This window comes from Sinohyriopsis cumingii, chromosome 4, assembly GCF_028554795.1.
Source record: "Sinohyriopsis cumingii isolate HCF-2022 chromosome 4, ASM2855479v2, whole genome shotgun sequence".
Taxonomy (NCBI): Eukaryota; Metazoa; Mollusca; class Bivalvia; order Unionida; family Unionidae; genus Sinohyriopsis; species Sinohyriopsis cumingii.
The window spans coordinates 8,923,076-8,943,088 of record NC_142964.1 but is presented as its reverse complement, the minus strand read 5'-3'; the positions used below and the strand labels follow the sequence as shown (position 1 = coordinate 8,943,088).

Sequence of the window (20,013 nt, the reverse complement as noted above, 5' to 3'; positions counted from 1 at the left end):
TGCCTCTATGTTCGCATATTCCTCTAAGGCGAATAGTCCTAGTGACCTACAACAGTTTTGAGAATCTCTGGGTAGAGTAATGTTATTGCTATTCGTCTATGATGCTGAACTGATCAGGGTTGAGGAGGAATATCTTCACGCGGGCATGTACCTCTGACCTGTTTGCACGGCGCCTCGCAAGACGGCCATGAGGTGAAAGCAAATGTCAGTTTCATTGATATCTTTGGATCTAGAAATGGCACGGTCCACAAAATGAAATTTTCATCCGGCACACCAACACGCTCACCAAAAATTATAACTGCACATGCCTTATGTTCGCAGGTTGTTTTTTTTTTCTTCGCCTTTTGGCTTTGAGCGATCAGAGCATTTTGACAAAAGATTTTGTTTCCAAAATCAAAATTGTTTCTTCTGGCTAGCTGGATGATAATGGGCGTAACATGCCACAAAGGAAAGATTATGGCTGAAGAGGAATTTCCAAAATACTTTAAGCCAAATAGCACGTTGGTATTGCAGTAACAATGGTGCATGAGACCTCCCACCCCCACTTGCCGCTTGCGGGCGTCACTTTTGGGTCTTGTGGGTCTTCTGCAGAGAAAACGTAATTACCTCAACCTGACCACTGTTTGGTCTAAGGTGTCCTAGATGGTCCCGGTTATCAATGTCTATCTGTTTTGTATTCTCATTCTATTCTAATGTGAACTGGGGCATATCAACCCCGTGTTGGTGCAGCTACTCTTCCACCAGGTTATTGTATTTCTTATTGATATCTTGCCTTTGACTTACAAGCTGATCTAATACTCCATAATCGGTTGCTAGAGCTGGATCATCATGCTTGTCTGGCGCCAATGATTTCAGTTCCTTGTCTCTGTTTGGTTGGTACCTCACATCTTACTACTGGGCATGATCTTTAATGATGTATGAGTTTTAATTGCTGCTCTGCAACAGACCAAATATAGTCAGAGTGGTTGTGAATCCAGTGCGTTGTGCGTCGATGTTATGGTTCTTGCATTAATCGGTGTCTCTGATTAACATAGAGGAACAATTAGTTTTCAAACTTTCAGAGGCACGGTAATGCTAACTATTATGTTATCACATCGACTTCCATGCATGTTAATGAAGTAACAATCTCATGGTTATAGTGTCACTACTGTTGGTAGTGTAAATCCACCAATCCACCAATGTTTTGAAAGTCATCTTGCTGAATTCCAGTTGCATGACTTCAACAATACTGGGTCACCACAAGTCAATGAAAGGGTTCTAGTGTATGTTTACACAATCCTATGATCACCGACCGAAATGCTTACCTCGGTGGTTGAGTTGGGAAAGACCTTTAATGTGCAATTGTAGACAAACGGATCGACCATGCAAAAAAAAAAGCTATAAATCTGTGAAGTAAGTTCCGGTTATTGCCCGGACACACCAACGTAAACTGGATTATGTCCTTGGTCGTGGCCTGAAAGTTATTCAAAGTGATATGGATTTTAAAATTAGCAATTATGAGTATTAGAACAAGAAACGTCTGTTAGTTGTCGCCAACATGGTATTGGGCACCAATGTTACGAATTCGATAAGAATGCCCGCCGCTCATGACCAGTAGCAAAGAACACCGCCAACGAAGTAAAGAGATCGGCTTTAAACCCCCCAAAGCGTTTGTTGACACGACCGGAACGGGCGGAAGAACCAGCACCAAAGAAGCACAAGTGCAGGAGTCGAGAAAAATCCCTAAGACCATGATGCCAATAAAATTGAACTAGTTGTGGTGGGCTTTTAGCCATCAGGTTTTGCCGCCAGGCGTTTTGCCATGTAAAGTGGTTAAGCTGAATTTCAAGAATGCGACCATTATAGTGATGACAAGCACCACGAGGTTTCTAGCAGACAGCCAATGACATTACCATCGGCCTTTAGTAAGAACGACACGACTGGGCCGGTAATTCAGAGCAGAGCCGTCATCACTTTTTTACCAGTGTTTTCAACGTCCATGCCAGCTGCTGTAGATGTTTTAAACTGGGTTGAGGTTTAGATGCTAGCTCTGGAGGTGGTGTCGTCGGGCCTACTCAACCTATCATAGTAAGTACACTTGTGTTTATGATAAACCTCGGCGGGGTGGGAACTGAGGTCACTGTAATGTCCCATTCTCTGAAGAGTGTTTGTAGCCTTTTGGCGAGGGTTGTATCCTCATAGGGGATTCTTGAGTGATGTCCAGTATTCTTGGCGTGCGTCCTTCTTCCAGGTAACGAATGCGATCTCGCATCGTTTGATTATTTTCTTCTCTTCCTTTTCGGCTAGGCTTGTGCCGTTTTCCACCTGAGACAAACTTTTAATTTTTGTTGTTGCTCTGAATGCTTTAGAGGTTGTTTGTGGGCCCACCATGCATCTTTTGTGGCGTAAAATTGAAACCAAGGGAGGTCCTTTGCTATTCTAGCGCCTTGTCCTGCTTCCGCTTCCTTGAGTGCTGTGTCCTCTGATCCCACTACAGTCATTAGCTCATTATCAGCCAGCGCACCTAAAGCAGTCTCAGCTGGGATCTTTTCTCGAGCTGCAGCGAGCTTTCTCCTTGCTTCAGTCCAGAGCTGTTCATTTGTGTGTCCTAACACTGACAAAATTAACGCACCTTTTTCTTTGTAGTGTGGCTGGTCGTAAAAAAATGTATCGGTGTATTTTTCATTATTAGCATAAACTAGTTTTGGATCTCACATTACTGCCAGGGTATCGTCCTGCGTAGCCTATAGAGACGGATTTCGCACATTCAAAATCCAAGTCTTTTGCGATACGCATCGAACTCGGCTAGGCGACGATCTTGTCTCCCCCGTTGTTACAACATCTTCATTCCATCCGATTCGCACATCTTTGCTGCCAGCCCAAGAAAGAGTTTCCATTGGCAATTCTTCTGTTGCACTACCTTCGTGGTAAATGTAGTTTCAGCATTGTCCACTATCTAACATTGTGGAAATATAGTTTGCAGGGGTAAAAACGTTTCATTTCAAAATCTCATTCAGTCAAACTTTGTCTTGTAGGACCGAGAAGGTTACGTAGCTATTCTTGCTTATTGAGAGCAGACCACGTGAGCCCCAACAGCAGTGTCGCTCATCACTCAAAGAACTAAAGCATGTATCTGTCTCAGCATGGCAACAAGCGCAACCAATTCATCTCCATCCTTTGCCCACACGGTCTAAATGGGAGCCGCAGCACCAATGTTATGACTAATAACCTAATCACAATAGCCCAAGAATAGCATGACATATATCAGATTTATAAACCTCAACGAGAACGATGTCACTGTAACTGGTACCGTTAGGTTGACATTCAAAATCACATTTAGCTGCGACGAAGTAACTCAGGCAAACGCCAACGATATAATTGTAAGAACCTCGGTCGCGCCATCGTCAGAAAGATTACTGTAAAGCTTAATGGTAATGAAATGACATCATACATTAATGGCATCTATAAGGACTGAAAAAGAGAAGACTAGGGCATACAGGACACCAACGCAGCCGCTATACGAGTCGGTGCTGTCAACGCCGAACCTGGCACATCTATTGCAGCCGCGTTTGGAAACGTGTTCTTTGTGTTGCTCAACTTCGAGTTATTATATGATTACATGCCATTCTACATGACCGATCGTTCGGACCGCTTCAACTCTGAGCTTATATTTAAGGACTACGGCTACGTGATACAGAGCGCTAACACCAAGGCGGGCTATACTATCAGCAGAATGTTGTTGAAATTGTACATAGTCACTTACCCAAAGAATATAAGCACTTTTATGAATCAGTGGATGGTGAAAAAGGTGCTCCTGTATTCGAGAGTTCTGCGTAACGGAAAGAGGGTGTTATACAAAAGCGTTATTGTGTGAAATCTCAGACTGTTTAGGAATATTAAATGAACCAACTAAGTATCAAGCTCAACAATATGGTGGAATCGACACAAGAATCTCCAGAGGACCGATAACTGCGAGAATTGCTTGGAGAGCAAAAGGGTGACTAGGGTCACTAGGGTCAAAGGACGCGATATCAGCTCATCCTCTGTAACAAAGACAATGAAAACGCAAGGGAATGCAAACAAACAAGTACTTGCAATTGGCACCACAGTCCAGGCTGCTTCGCGCCTCTTCTACGACTACACTAGCTCGAACTGCGGAAACCTTTGCGACATTACACCTTTGGATGCATCTGTTAAACCACCATGCAAGTACCTATGCAAGCACATATGCAAATATCTTGTATTACACTGCAACCGGACCACTTTGACAGAAATAAAGCGTGTTTTTGCTATTGTGCTTCTTATACACAATAAATGAAAGATGTCTACTGCACAATAAACCAAAAACTTTCTTTCTATGATGTTGTTCTGGGTGACCTTGATATGGGATATACAATGATTACCAAACGTTTGTTAAGAATGAAACCAGTCTGCCTCGAGTACCTCGAGCTCGAGGACGCATCGAACGCAGTTATTATCATGGCCTTCTTCCTTTGGACATAATGCATTATAATTAAACAAGGCTTCATTCCTGCTAATAACAACACGGTTGAGGATATCTGTTATGCTCTGGACAATTGTTAATGCCCTCGCATTGTCTGGCTCAAGCAAAGTATTTTCTCAACAGAGAAAAGAGGAACAGACGAAGAACGCAACCGCTACGACAAGGCTATTTAAGAACTGCACAGGCAGAATACGAACGCAATATCAACGAGGGTCTCGATTATCTCAGTGACAGGAGGATGAACGGGCTTACCAATATGTTTGACTGATAACTGGTGGAACGCTGAACGGCGAAGAACCCAAGCTCTCTGTCTTCTGTACGCCTTCGCCTGAGAAGCACAATACGGGATAATTCTTATTGTTGGGGGCCACACCGTCGTGGGTTATGTTGCGTACAAGAACTTCTAGTATTAGCAATGTACGTTCAGGCATTTGTTTCTTTTTTATTGGCTCCGGCATTTTCTGCTGATAATATATCGCAACCGGGGTATTGGTCATGAAACACGATTTATGGAATGGCATAGGTGACGCTCTAAAGATATTATGTACTTTTCACAGACCTAAGGCGTAAGGTGAAGTTGTTTGAATTTGCATCATGCATAGTATGGAAATGTTTTTGATATTTGTTTTTATTAACCCCGTAATAGTTTGACCACTGGGTCGGGGAACCATCCCAAGATCACCTTACAATCAAATATTTCTGTTTATCAGATAATCTAGGGTTAAAAACTATAATCTACAAATAAAGAAAGCACAAACACACACGCATGTACATGTTACACAATCTAGGTGACATGGACTTTTTGATATTACAGTATTTTGTTCCTGTTTACCATCAAGTCAGATACAAGTTACAAGATCATTATTGAGGTCCATTTTTGAAGAAATTGATCCTCTTTTTTATTTACCTTAGCAGTTTATTTTTCAATGTTCTTGTGCATTGTAACTATTTATTTAAAAGCAAAAATAGAAGGATTTTTCATATTGAATCTGCAAGTATAAATGTAATATTTTTCCAAAATAAGCAGGAAATTACACAAACTCTCCAGTTGTTCACTTCCGAAGAATGTTTCTTTTTTTTGACAAATGTACAATATTTGGGCAAATAGGTGCAAAACTTCAATAACACGGTACCAAAACTGTGAAGTAATATTGCAATCATAAAGGTGATGCTCAATACTTTCATTGTCAGTCTTACATTTGTTGTCATCTAATATGTTAATTCGTTTCAGAAAATCATTAGTAGTGAGTATTCTATGGATTAATATAAAGTTAAAATAGATCAACTTGGTATCCATGGTACAGTATTTCGCCCGGCTCTAAACCTCAGACCACTCCTGACTACTTATATTTTTATTCAGTACTTGCATCCAAGTTTCTTGCTTAGCAGTGTGTTACCTTTGAGCTTTTTATTAAAGATCTTTGTAAACAAACTTGAGTGAATTTCGTTTTTGCAAGTTCATTATTTTATCCTCCTGCTTATCAAAATGATTATGTACTAAATGTTTTTTTTATGGCGTCTTTCCATGCTTTTAGAATTTTGGATATTAAGGAGAAGTATTTCAAGAAATCATCGCTTCTAGTTTTATTTTTTATTATTTCAAAACGTATTAAATTACCGTGATCATCTACTAGATCATTCAGAATTTCAAAACCTGCTTCTGTCTAGGATTTGTATTGATAGAACATTTTAGGGGGGATAAAATTTAAAATACTCATGGACAGATGCTCGTTAGGACTTTATGGTTCCTCTTTCCAATTAGATACTGCCAAAATTACATATCTCCTAAAACTGTTTTTAGTGAACTTACTAAATTCTTCTAATTTCCTTATCACTAAATTCCAAATATCCTTTTTATTTCTCAGTATAGTTGCACTGATTAAGTTCTGCCACGTTCCATTTTCCTTTTTGCAGCAATCTTTTTACCCACCTTAAGATACATACTGAATGAAAATATGTGTATCATATTTACTCCTCCTTCATTTTCTTGGGAAACTAGTATATCACGTTTTATTCTCTCTACTTTTCTTTCCACCCCATACAAACTTAAATAATGTGCGATTTAGTTCTGCTTCAACTTTTGCTGATGGGTTTGGAAGTGCTGAAAAACGATGCATGAATATTCGCAGAACAAGAGTTTTTACAACAATTACTTTACCAACTATTGACAGATGTCTTTGACTCCAGCTTGCCAGTATTCGTTTTGCCACTCTCTTTTAAACTGATGGTTAAATTAAACCATATGCACAAAACGAAACAGTAGATCCCATCCTAACACCGCGAAACGTGACTAATTCCCGGTCTTAACACTCACTTAGGCGACAACCCCCATCCTGATTGCGGCAGTTTGGTAAACCGCGCGATGCATTTGTGGAGCTTGTTCTTGTCGAATGGTACATAGCAGACGCACTCACTGTTAGCATATATCAAAGGAAAGTTTGCACAGCTACACTTGAGCTTCCAAAACAAAAAAGCGCAGTGAACATTTTGCGCATAGATTAGACACTTGTGGCGATATAATAGACCCTGCGAAGTTACTGAAAGGGTACAGCAGCAGTAAAAAGAACTAACGGAAGCCGTTGAAGTCTCGCAAGATTTGCTCATGGCATCGCATTAAAATCAGGCTGTTTTGATAGATTTACCTAGAAGCACTACGCAGAATTCCGGTGCTTCAAAGAGGTGTACCAGGACAATCTATTCTTTCTGCCGAACGACAAGGTTGGAAGAAATGCTTGCTCGTATGCACTGACAGTGGTTGATGTCGTCAGACGTTCCTAAAATGCTGATCTCTTGTCTACATGGGAGCTTCCAGTTTTGCTGACGCTTAGTCACATATATAAAAGCTGGGTCCGCTAAAATGGTCAAAGCCACTTCAGGTTGACTCTGGCCTGGATTTCATGTAAGTAAATACACAGCACTTGGCCATACAGAACGCACAGATGACGAGGGGAGAAACCAGCGTCACCGCGTGAAGAGTTTAACAGTAATCTTGCCAAGTGGCTTGTGAGCACGGTTACTGACAGATTTTTTTTCCCAGCCAGAATGGCAAGCTCTACTACTAAACATAGCACTACGTGGGTTGGGAGGTTTCCTGCATTGTTGTTACCTTAAACGGCTTGGTAACTTGACTTAGTGGCAAAAACCTTGATGTGGCAACTATACACACCGGAAGAGCTGCTACCGATCCTGTGTGGTCATTAAAGGTTTCTTTGTTGATGGCGCCTTGTTTAGAGCCGCTGTAAGTGAAATAACCAATAAATTCTAAGGACTTTGCCAATCCAGAAATTATTCGAGCTTGCGACGGTTGGATGTTCGTTCTCAGTTCCTTGCAATGAAACTTGTTCAATTAAAGGTGCATTCTCTATTTTAGACTTTTCAATTCCTCCTTCTTGACGTGGTAGTTCTCATCCACCTCTTCGCAGTAGTCAAAGTGACCTTTCAGCCAACAATGCGAGGGGTCTCAATAGATTTCTGGAGCCTGGCCCTGATCCCTGCATAAAAAACACGGACTCCTATTTCTCTGAGCCAATCAAGTAACGATTAGAGGATGCAGATCTAGGCGCAAATAATTATCTACAAGAAATGCATCATCCGTGCTGGTTCGGATAACCATTCCAGTGGAAGAAACAATAAAAAAATATCCCTGTCGCGCATTTCCTTTGCTTTTACGTCCGCTATATATGGTTATCGCGCGGAAGGCTTCTCCAGAGCCTACACTTCCAAAAAGATATGAAATCCTCTTCATAGTCAGCAGATCTCTCGCTTTGGGAACCTCAGATGTCTGCTCGCTTGTATGCTGAAAATATTCTGGCTTGGAAGTATATGAGATGCTGTATTTGACGTTGCATTAGTCAAGGAGAACACAGTCAAGGCAGACAATCTGAACAACATAATAAGTATCCACACCACCCAACCTGTCTAAATGCTTGGGTTATTGCAAATGAAATATGTTGGGAGTCTAACACCATTGGTGGGGAATCTCTTCAGCATGCTGATAAGCATTACACTTGAGAGCTTGTACTGTAGCTATAACTCGTCGTAGCACGTGATCACGCTTCCCAGCGGAGCATTGTTGTAACCAACTAATAAGCCAGGTGTATACCAAATTGTCCAGCTCTCCCTGGTCATAGACCGGACTTTAACTCATCTGTTTACAATCATTCCTGCTGCCTGCGGTGAACCTTTCAATAATGATCCGGCCCATTTCCTTGTTTTCTGGCAGTCAGACCTTTGTATACTAATTGTAAGAGACGATAGCCGCAGCCTCTTAGTAATGCTCGATCACTGTGCAATCAAGCGTGAATCTCAGAAAGCTTTCAGTGTCCAAACTCCTTTTTCCTTGCATCCTCTTCTTCACTCGGCTTGCTGAGTTGGTGTCCAAGCCAAAAAGAATGACTGGGTGAAAACTTGGAGAAATCTTTCCAAGACCTTACCATGGCGAAATTTTTCCAAGACCTTACCTTGGCAAATTCAGTTAAATCCCTCGAAGGAAGGACTCCATTGACAGTCACACTGGTCAAGTCATGCTGCAATGACAAAATCGATATAAGCACTTTCAACATTCCCCCATGCACAGAAAATAGACCGGGTAACGAGCAGCCATGTCGAGGATTACAACACCTTGCACGTTGTAGCCATCGGGATGATTAAAAATCCTCTCCTACCTCCTTGACTCAATTCAACACATGCGCGCTGAAGATCCTTCAGCAGAGATGAAAGAGTAAGCTTGCAGCCATTCCGTTCTCTGGTTGATGCAGAGGATTCGCCAAAGACTTCGACTGATAATTCTTTGGTGGATTCCAACGAATATTTGTACTTGAGACACTCATTGACGATCTGCTCATGATTCTTCTATGACCCGCACAGTCATCGGTTAATTTTTTTGTCGCTTTGCTAATCGCCTCCCAGATATCGCCCTCGTAAAATTCCTCCACTGAGCGAAGTAGAGGTCCCATGGCCAGGAGTAGTCGTTGGGGACTATCAGCTCGAGGTTTGTCCACCCTGAAGCGCAGTACTTTAAGCTATTGTAAATATCGATATCTGCGATATCTTTCAGAACTATCCATCATTTGAGGAGACATTCCAACCAAGTTATGCCCTCGATATTTGTCCGCCACCACGCACACCCCCGGCATGGACGTGATCTTCCTATCATGTCATCGAGCTTAGCCTTGATTCTGTTAAATCGTCAACCTTTGGTACGTTTTGTAAATTATTCCACCAACCTCTATGCTTCCAATCTTCATCGATTATAGATTTTCCGTTTCGGCGTCTCGGACTTCGTAAACGTTGTCGACCACAGTGTTACTGGATCTTTTGTCGATGCTTACGAAAACTCCTGGCTTGGTCTCGCTCTTTGCCATCTCTTTTCCTCCCGGTTTAGTTGTAAAAGCTTGACCGTTATACGCCATTTGCCAGGGCCTTGTGATTAAGACATCTTTTTCGTATGAAGCATTCATCCGCTCCTAAAAGTTCCAAAGTTCTAGCCGAACGTGACTCGCTCATCTGGCTTTTCAGTACCGTGCTCTGTACCCTTCTCTCCCACACCGCGCGCAACCAATGTATTCCCCACAAAATACTTCTGGAGGGAGAACAACTTACAACCACTTTAGGGTAGCCTGGATTTTCGACCAAATTATTGCGTTTTCGGGTGGAGCAAGCAAGCTGTTGTATGCTCCCGCAACAGCCATCATTATTCAATCATAAGACGGTCGATGAGATCTTGCATGACCCGGACAATCTCATCCCTGCTGACGTCGATGGACCGTAGGCGTGCCTGGCTTGTAATGGTATCAACATTGACTGAAGGTGCCGGATTGATCCAGGGCTACGAAACATGCACACACAGCAAGACATGCTTGGTTTGCAAAACAAGAACGTGAAGGCTATACTCCACTTCTACGGCAATAATCCTGGGTTCAGCCTCTACCAGCAAAGACAAGCGACCAGCTCAGTGACAAATGACCTCACTCCAGCAAAGAAGAAGACACCGTTATCCTTGTTGATTATTTCAATGACACCGTGAAAGCTCTTGATCATGAAGAAAACGGCAAAATAGTGGTATGCGCTACCAGAAAGGGGGTCGGGGATCTTATTCGCGAGCTGTATCGTGATCGGCACTAAATCGAGGTCGGCAGTTCTGTCGACTGCAACAGTGTCTAGGACAGCTTCCATACTCAGGTAGATAGAGAGCTCTCTCGAGACCAGTACGTTCTACTTGGCAAGACAGTGACGACCGCAAGAAGTGGATAGAAAAGTGCTACCATTATGTCATAGCATGGGTAGAAAATGGTCTCAAACAAAGTGACCCGCTGATTTGCGTCCTCACACAACAGCCAAGACGTACTTGTCCTCTTTGGTCGCAACTACCAATTTCGCGCTGTGGACTACCTGTTCCCCAGGATCAATTGCCCACATAAACGCAAGGTACCAATGTTTTTGGTGTTTACTACAGAATTGTATTTGTTTAGGTCTATAACAGTTTTAACAAACATCACATACATCATAGATTTGTTTGGTTCAGATAAGCATATTCTTTTACGCCGCAAAACATCCATTTGGACCTTGTTGGTTGTCAAGGACAGTATATCTATCAGAGCAGCACATTGTGGTGTTGGTCTAAAATAGCAGTACGCGCAACGTTTCGAAGTATGGACATTCGCACCGACAAGGCCATTGCCCCGCACCTGCTCTTCGATAACGCCTACTGGAGAAGTCTAGACCCCGACGTCTCCTGTGTTGATTACTTGGGAAGCCACAGAGACGACATATACCTCCACAATCAAAGAGGGCTGCAGACTATTTTTGACTATGTCTTTGCTCACATGGAACGCAAAGATGTGATGTACACAGACTGGCGCGTGTCCTGCACCACTGGGGACGGAAGGCGCAGGCAACTAGATCTATGTATCATTTTACGAATGTATGGGTAGAAAGACATTATATCCATCGCGGATATTTGCTAACAAACAACGTGCACGCCATCAGAAAAAATACTGCTATTTGCTATTCTACTACACCGCGTTGCCATTCCTTGGGGATGTGTGCGTCATCGATGTCTGGCAGATGCAGTTTGCAATTGCTGATGGATATTGTGGACACCTTGCAACCTGTCTCTACATCACATTGTATGTTCGACTCTGATGTCACCGAATTTCGATGTGAGCTGGAAGAAGATCGATCGGAGGCGGGGCGGTGTAGACTTGTCCCAAAAGCTTGTTGGCGGCATGGATGGTCTTTTTTCTTCTTCGGGCCTTTATTGTAGCACTGGAGTGTTTATATGTCCACACCATCGTCAACCCGGAGGATAACGAACAGAAAGATAGGGCAGGCATGAGTACCAATGATGGTTGCGATCTAAAGTAATTCCCTTTTCCATTGCTTGTTGTCGATGTTGACCTTTCTTGGCCGGATTCAAATACATGCTATATCGCCTGTGATTAGAACCAGTCGAGTTCCTTTACAATGTCTTTCCATTACTGGACGGACGGCTGCACTAGAAAGAGACCCTCCTCATCTGGGAGGTCGACTGACTTGGCAATGTCCAGAGCTTCTTGGATAACCGTGTTGCATGTGTTCGCCGACAACACCACAGCAATGCAAAAAGCGTGTAGAGATATAACTGTGCGGGTATGTCCTCTCGCCTTGACATCTGGGTGGAGAAGGGTTTTGGAAAAAATGTTTGGCATCGTGCATCAGAATGGGGATGTTCGAACGATAGCACAAACGTGGCTGCCAACGGGTCGGTGTTAGCGACGATAAAATGCGCGACGGCTTCCAACGCGTGGGCAAGGTCGACCCATTTACACATCCACTGGGAGACAACGAAGTAATCCACAAGAACGTTGCGGTTTAACGCTTCGTATGTAGTCGATTGAGTTGATACCGTAGCCATCGGGTAGGAGAAGCTTCTCGTACGTTGGAAGTGCCTCATACAGGTTCTGACATGTTGAGCTTTGCAACAGATCAATCCACTAATTGTCCAAGTGGCTTGCATATGGCTTGTAGGGGAGTACCGCTTGCACAAGGTCTGATAGGCCTTGACTTATATGTCGGCCTTGACGAGGCGTATGGGCGCAAGGATCATGCTGTACGCGTAGCAGTTACACAGTACAGGTGGACAGCAATGTCCTGGTAAGCGTGGATGTCTATACTTCGAAACTTTGTGCGCACTGTCATGATTTACTAACACTATTGTGTGCTACTCGTATAGATCTATTGACCTTTGTATACTAGACCCTCTAAAGGGTTCTTCTGGACTGCATAAAGATATGCCTATTGGGATCAAACCGGTCAAGCATGTCAATGGTCGTTGTAAAAATGGCTGCCGGGACCTTAGTATAACTAACATAAAAGGTATGAGAGTAAGCCTTAGGGATGCTCCACTCTGACCCCATGGATCACTAGCAAAAATTGGATCATCATATAGGAATATCATATGTCTGTTAAAGCACTATTCTATTACCATGGCAGAATATAACCTTAATGGTGCGTTTTGCATCAAGGAATCAGTCCAAACTTCGAATCGTACATCTTATTAAAGTTACTAAAAACTCTAACATTGAACAAACTCTTTTTGAAATTCAACTTTGTGTAACCTTTTCGTTTGTGTACTATTACAGCTGTACCGTTTGAATGTTTGTTAGAGTGAAACTAATCAGTTTTTCAAAACAAAGGAAAACATTCTCGCATAGGTTATACAAGAAATAATGATCTACCATTTGTTCTTTTGAAATGAAACAAGAAAAGATAGTAAAAATATGAAGTAGTTTCCCGAAGAAAAGGAGGAGGAAGAGAGAAAAAAGTAGAGGGTGAGGATGTTTTCTGTAACAAATTATTGGTTAGACTCTTGAAATATTGGCATCAATAAATTCGAATCAGAACGGACGTCCGTATTACTGGACGAAAGTCGGAGCGGATGCTCGTATTACTAGATGAAAGTCGGAACTGATCTACGTATTTTTGGATAAAATATAAATTTGGTGCGCCTACTTCAATGTAAACGTGTCAGTGGTGATTACGAAAAAATACTGATGTATGAGGTGACGAATATGGATGTAAGGGACAAGTAAACAAAACCATAAATCCTGATCACTACATACTTATGTAATTATTGCGTCTCGTTGTAGCCACATATTACAATATCATTAGGAAGACAAAAATACTGAAACTTTCGTGTGGTTTCGTCTAATCCATCATTTCGTTTCTTAGAAACAAAACTTTACGAACAATGGGAACATTCATATCAAGTCATCTTAGCTATTCATCGCTGTAGGGGAACAGGTTATTCGAAAAAGTTTACATCGTGTGGACAAAGCTGTTTGTTTTTATTCTGATGGGTACGAATTGCAGATGAGATTACGTTTAGAGAAAATCCCAGTATAATTCAATGTATAAATACTACATCCAAAACTAATTATGAACTTTTGACATGGAATGCAATGTGAAATATAGACATGGAATACCATGCAAAACATAGAGATGGGATATAACCCAGAAAATGTGTGTGGATTTATATACTAGTATTCTTATTCGTTCTTTGTTTTCTACGATTAAATAACAAATTAAAAATTCATCACTTAAAATACAGATTACAAAGCAAACAAAACAAACATGCCAACAAAAAAGTCTAACTCACTGTTAACTGTCAGTCAGAACACTGGTATTACCTGAAATGGTATAAGCATCAATACAGTTTCAAGAATTTAACTGAATGTGTGATTAAACGTTTTTGGGAATACCAAAATGGTAACATAACACATAATATACTAGTCTTTCTCATATAAGATTACGATTTCTGTAGACATAAATGTACAAACTTGACCATTGAGCAAAGTTTTATGACGTTTGCTTCCAAATATCCAAGTTGATAAGCAGTTACATATTGCGCGCTTTCGTTGCAATACAACTGTTGTAGTTAGAGAGTCACAAGGAACACATGTTGACCTGGTACCTCAGCATATGTATTGTGTTTTCCTGTGCTAATTGGGTTTTAAACTTCATGAAACATAGTTGGAAACATGCAATTAATGTCAACTGAAATGTTTTTCGTATTTCATAACATTTGTACAAAAACAATAAGTTCTATAAAAGTGGCTGGTTTCCTAACCAAAATCAATTGTTTTTGTTTTAAATATTGAAGAAGGTAGTACATTATACACTGATAGTGTTCTCTTGCAGACGAGGCCCGGCCCTAGGGCAAGACGAACGAGGCAACCGCCTTGGGCCCCGCGCTAACTCGCAATGCAATGTGTTTGCTTGGGGCCCCGCGCTCATCGTTTGCTGCATTGGGCCCCGCACATCCTAGGGCCGGGCCTGCTGCAGACCATAGCATTGTTTAAAACAATATTTATATAAAAGCCAAAGCTCCCTTCTACAGTAGCTATACCTTAATGTTTCGGAGGACATGCAGCCACCAGCAATTCTCCGTATCCAACGAGTCGCATCTCGATAACATTTAGGTGTTCAGTGTAACGTAGCAACAGGAGATCTACCCATATTATAGATACATTTAAAAATCTTAGACAACATGATGATATGTAAGAAATTATCCGCCCACAGTATGATCTTAAAATTTGTATAAACATGTTACACATACCTATAAACTTCAGTACTATAGCCTTTAAAACATGCCTCGGACGAAGACAAGGTATCGAAGTGTGCAGGCTTCTAATGCTGAACCCGACCTAATCTTCTGTATTCGTTGGGCATGGTCTTTTATTGAGGTAATCCAGCTCTGATCTGAATATTAATGGTTCTTCAGACATTTTCAATTATATTAAATGTCAGGAGACAGTGATGGCCAATTCAATCAAGGGATAATATTTTTTTTAGTTTTCACTCCACCACGATAAGATGTATGACAACGTACGATGTCAACTTCAAAATCCAGTCTCCTTGCGGAAAAGTCTTGATAATAACAGGCCATAGGTTTTTATCCTGGGTTTCATCATACATTTCTGAATTCATATTACCTTCTATATCGATAGTTGTTCCTGCTAATCGTAATGATGTAACCGCAAAACATCTGTGATATTCCTAGTCCATGACACAATCCAAAGCAAGCGGTTCAACAAACTTTACCACCTGTTCTCTAAACATATCCATGCAAATCCTGTTCTGTAATATCATCGGTCTCATCAGCAAATATAACTGTTTTCCACTGCAGATCAACATTATGTTTTCCTTATCGACAGCTGAAATGGTGAGCACCTTACTGACTAGTCTCCTGTTGTTGCAAAAGTCATTCAATCTTCTGCAGACAGTTCGAGTTGAAATTGGGACTGGAAATGATGAATTAAAAATGTTTGTAAAATCGGCAAAACTTCTCCCACTTATCAATACCAGCCTCGAAATGTGAGCATCCCGATCACCTGTCAGAGTATTTCTTCCTCTTCGCCATTTATTTTACACCGATCCTCTTCAACGATAGAGCATCAAAAACTTTGTAACTGGTGAATAATTTACTGTCATAACTATTGTAATTTTCATTACAGGCGATGTCACCTCTGTCCACGTGGGTTCGAGTCTTGGACTAGGCCAATGTTGGTATCTGAGAAATCTTGCCGGTAGCTTCCCATGGGAGCGTGGTCCTTCTCGGCATTTTCCTGGGTTCTTCCTTCACCAGTTAATCTGGCCGCCATGTATAGCCTATCATGTGCTGAAAATAGCATTAAACCCACCAAACCATCACCCTTAGCGAATAACATGTGCTGAAAATAGCATTAAACCCACCAAACCATCACCCTTAGCGAATAACAGTCCTTTCGCAGTTGTACGAGTATTTTGGCGCTCACTTTACATTTCTGCATTTCTTTAGCTCCATGAGTTAATGATTTTGAAGACAATACGACAGGAAATAAACGTGCGTACAAGGTCGTACAATGACCTAATTCACCGCCGAAAATATAGTCTGTTTCCAAGTTTGTCCGAAGTGTTATTATATAACATTCCATAACGATGTCGTTCTTGGTGCTTCCATATCTTTTGTGATGATGTGATATCATCCAAGGTGTTGACATATATCTGGCTACTTGGTTTCAGCGTGCTTATTTTGGTTTGGCATTATTAGTTATTGTAATTCTGCACATGATAATGAATGTACGGCAAACGAGTATCTTACACGCTTAAATACGTGTAGGTGACGTAAGAAACGGGCTAATGAATGAGGTAAGGTACACTAGATCCTAAATCAAACTCGTATTAATTACTAACTTCTACCATTATCTAAAATTCTTGAATGAACAAATGACCATAAAGATTTACCTCTGACCCATTTCAACGCATTGTGAACAGCAAATTCTCTTTAGAAACGTTTTGTTTTACAAAATAATTTTAAAAGAAATCTAGCTTGGTTCGATTGTCCAAGTCGTTTCTTAAAATTTGGTTAAAACTGATTTAATATAAACATAATGACAATTATAAAATGTTTGGTTTTATAAATTATTTATTTGCAAGCAGCAGATCATAGGACAAAATGTTACTCGTACTTAGAAGCTCTTGCAGGTAGAATTTAACTTTATTAAAGTCCATTTTATTCTCTGTCAATGTGTATTCGATTAGCAGTAGGGTCATTTTTTTGATCTTTAATTGTACGTATATTCAGCAATTAAAATGTCTTTAATTTGTATGGTACAGATTAAGAATAAACAAATGTAACGATTACGTTCCATTAGGAATCTGTGAATTGTGGAAAAGTAAATGAAGCATGTGAAGACAAACTTATCAATTTGACTCCTGGTAATTTTATCCAACTGAATTTCAACAGATTGTGATTATATATGAAATAAATATTGTCTCTATAATACTTTTAAAATCGATCTAATCGTCATTGTGCATTTTAATATTTATGTTATGAATTTTGCCCAGTGAGAGTAAGTACATGTCGAAGTGAAGCACAATAAAAGTAATTACATGTCAGATGAAGCCCATAAAAGTAGTCTTTCCGAGAAGGATATATCAGACATTGTATGTATAAGTAGTATAGTTACGTACCTATTACTGGAGGAGTCACAGCACAAATTAACCATTGTAGTCGCAAAGAAAATAATTCATATTTTTCTGTTATGTTTCCAATTTACTGTCTAACCAGCGACGAGTGTCACTTATACTGCACACATAAACGGAATTAACCTAACATTAAAAAAAATGTTTATTAAGTTCATCCTTTGCGCGGAGGATGAGAAAGCAAACAGTGAATCATAAGATGAATACGTTAACTGGCTCATATGTGAAGAAAGCGATGCCGAAACTATAACATTTTAGTTTTTCTTTACAAATGTAGAAACATCATATGTCGACAAGATTTCTTTCTTAGAAATTTACCTACCGTACACATTGATTAAACATGGTTGCATAGCTTTGGATTAATTTGAAAAGTCATTTGAATGGAAACAAAACTTGATTGAATACTTTTTCTTTTATGTTTATTTAACCTTAAGGTGTTTCTAGGGCACTCTAGGGCACATATAAGTTGTTTAATTCTTATAGTCTCATTGGACTATGTTGATTTATTCAGGAACTGGCACCATCGCTAGAGTAACGCTCAGTCTGTCAAGGACAACACCCAGTCTGTCAATGACAACACTCAGTCTGTCAAGGACAACACTCAGTCTGTCAAGGACAACACCCAGTCTGTCAAGGACAACACACAGTCTGTCAAGGACAACACCCAGTCTGTCAAGGACATCACTGACGAACTCAGATATGTCATGAACATTTTCTATAACAACGAATTTGAGTTGTCCATTCAACATTTTATATAGCAATGAATTTGAGCTGTCCATTCAATATTTTCTGTAGCAACGAATGGGAATTGTCCATGCAACATTTTCTATAGCAAGGAAGCTGAGATGTCCGTTCAACCTTTTCTATAGCAACGAATCGGAACTATCCATTCAACATTTTCTACAGCAAGGAATCTGAGTTGCCCATTCAGCATTTTCTATAATAACCAATCTGATTTGTCCATTCAACAATTTCTGTATTAACTAATATGAGTTGCCCATTTAACATTTTCTGTATTAACCAATCTGAGTTGTCCATTCAACATTTTAACAATGAATTTCAAGATGACACCGATCGATATAATCAGGTATAAACTGGAGTTTCTCATCTTGTCGATTTAGTATATTCTAAAGCTTTCTCTCTGCAGGCATTCAATTATAAAATTCTGACATTTGGAAGTCGAGATACAAATGAGTTTATGACACATTTTGATTCCGAAATATCTATGAAAATGTCAAGCCAGCTAATGCCTCGGCATTTGTGAATACCCGTAAATGGCCCACTGATTTCATGCTTCTCATATTTCACCTTAGGTATACATAGCTTACATATGCTGTCTCCATACCTATTGACTGAGGAACAGTGGCACCACTTATAACTTTTGATGGCATGTTACTTCGAAGGTAACAACCTAGTAGTTGTTGTTGTTGTTGGGTTTAACGCCATATTTCAGCACACGATAGGCTCTGCATGGCGGCCAGTATTAATGTGGAGGAAGAACCCGGGCAAACCCCGGGAAGAACCACCGACCCACGAGAAGCTACTGGTGAGCTTTCTCACATACCCACGTTAGCCGAATCCTAGACTAGAACCCACGCAGACAGAGGTGAGATGACAGTGATCCGTAACGGAGAGCGCTTTAGACCACTCGGCCACTCGGGGCCCCCAACCTAACAGTAGATTTTGTCCTTAAATTGTAACATCTGCTTAATTTTTAAACTTTTATGTTTCAAAATTTACCAGTAGTGAATAAAATTGGTATTCAGGCATGACTAATTGATTAACATTGTTTAATTCAGATCAAACATATCAAGGGACATGCATTTTTCGATGAATATGGTAAGCGAGTAGTTGTCGCGACAAAACTCAGTTTTGTCAGGTATTGCATCACATGACCCTCTTGTTAGACCGCTGTCTTGGAAAATAAATTGAACTCTGGGAGTATGCATCAGTGTCACTACTAATGTGCAAAAACAAAATGTATTAAATAGGTACAACTTTTTTCGACTCTTGAAGGTTTCACTACACTAACTGATCTTATCAGCTTTTACTGCATCATAATTTAGTCCTTATAAAATAATTGTTTTATCTTATTTTTCCTGGAGAGGTGTTAACTAGTAAAATCCTAAACAGAAAAAATACTTATGTTCAGTCTCTTGGCTTTTGCCCATAATGACAAAAGCATATGGGATTCGACCGATTCCGGAAATGTCACTTGCACTATAATTCCAGTGCCTTTTTAAATATGCGATTATTTTCAGAAAATGCAACATGCCCTCTATTATTTTTGGACATATTGTCCAAATCAGTGCCTACCAAAAGTAAAATAGGATGAGTGCATCTGAATTCAATAGCTAATGCACTGGATGTAGAAGAATGAAATAAAATATGGTACAACTTTCATATAGAATAGTGATGCCTAGGAAAGAACTACATTGGAAATGACAAGAAATCTGTATTATCGATTCCTCCTCAAGCTGTGTAGCTTCCCATAACGATTTAAAATATTATTATAAGCGTGTTCT

General features: G+C 40.4%; 1 protein-coding gene across 3 annotated transcripts in view; it reads right to left on the bottom strand.

Annotated features, from left to right (window-relative positions):
* LOC149800591 (uncharacterized) overlaps window positions 1-20,013 on the bottom strand; it is a 34,462-nt gene that overhangs the window by 11,360 nt on the left and 3,089 nt on the right. The window contains exons 1-2 of one of the 3 annotated variants that reach the window (XM_089954558.1): window positions 15,081-15,342; window positions 14,121-14,151 (exon numbers count right to left, since the gene is read on the bottom strand). The exons of 1 other annotated variant lie outside the window; for it this stretch is intronic. The gene's annotated coding sequence lies outside the window, so the exon portion shown is untranslated. Of the gene's footprint in view, window positions 1-14,120; window positions 14,152-15,080; window positions 15,343-20,013 lie in introns of those variants that run through there. One more of the 3 variants, XM_089954557.1, reaches the window with a different exon arrangement.